The sequence below is a fragment of the Aplysia californica genome, unplaced genomic scaffold (assembly GCF_000002075.1).
Source record: "Aplysia californica isolate F4 #8 unplaced genomic scaffold, AplCal3.0 scaffold00901, whole genome shotgun sequence".
Classification (NCBI taxonomy): domain Eukaryota; kingdom Metazoa; phylum Mollusca; class Gastropoda; order Aplysiida; family Aplysiidae; genus Aplysia; species Aplysia californica.
This window is the reverse complement of record NW_004798171.1, coordinates 45368-46729: the sequence shown is the minus strand read 5'-3', so window position 1 is coordinate 46729 and position 1362 is coordinate 45368.

Below are 1362 nucleotides of genomic sequence, written 5' to 3'. Positions count from 1 at the left end.
TCTCTCTCTCTCTCTCTCTCTCTCTCTCTCTCTCTCTAATACAGAAGACAGACGTCCATGCATACTATTTTCATCCACAATAGTTTACACTCAAATTGAAACAAAGAAAAGTATTACCAAAAGCTATTTTTAAAAACGTGTAGGAAAAACATTCAACGTTAACAGCAAAACGAAACTAATCAATAGATTAAACGCTTACAATATCTGTAAAAAGTTTGTTTGGCTGTTTGTTTCTCGCCGATTGTCAACATATCAGAAAAGCTTTTCGTTTAACAATTGAAAAAAAAGACTGTTAGCATTATTATATACTCTTTTGAATTAAGTTTAGGCCGATGATTAACGCGTTCAATGCCTCAACTAAGACTATGTACCAATTCTTCGATATATGACAATAACGCTGTACAGGCAAAGAAGGAGTTGTGGGAGGTTGAAAGGTGTTCTGGTGTAGTTTGCTCCTTCTTTCTTGTCAAACGTTTATCTTCCTAATTTCTTATCACTTTTGTTGTAGTTTCTTTCTAGTGGTAATACCTCTAGTCTTCGGCACTTGTATGACATATCTGTGCTGCAAGTGCAGCAAAATTCTTTCCAAAACTGAAGGAGTTGATCTAAAATTAAATTACAACCTTCACAATTTCAAATTACAACCTTCACAATTTCCTTTCTTGCCAGTGGGCAGCAACCCCTGAGATCAGCAAGTTAGTCCTCACTTGATAAAACCAAGCACACATGGTCACACCACTCCCCCCTCCCCCCTCCCTCCACCAACAGTCCAAACAATCAGAATACGATATAACCTTCAGCTCTTTACTAAAAGGATACATTATATTTAAAAAACCAGTATGGAAAGAAAAAGTTGAAATTGCAATTTTTAAAAATACAATGAATAATACAGAGTTAACCAAATATAAAATAGATACAAAATCGAAAGTGGGTTTTGTTTAAGAAAAAAATTGACTTGGATTTCTGTAAGGACAGAAGGTATGAAATAAAAATATAGCAAAGTCAACAACAGAATTTTCCGAAACTTGATAAAGTAACAGCTGTCTACAACCCTTTTCCACTTCAACCTGTGTCCTGTTCATTAGTTTTTACCCCATAAAATGATATGCAAATCACATCAACAACACAACACAAACAACGACCCAAAAAAACAACGGCAACAATAACAACAACAACAACAACAACAACAACAACAACAACAACAAAACTCAACTTCAACGACAACAAAAATAATTCCAAGGGCTGCAGCTAGATACAACAAGGAAAGTGTTACCGACTCCGTTGCCCCCTTAATCTGTCAACCTTTCAAATTCACTCATGCGCGCACACACACACACACACACACACACACACACACACACC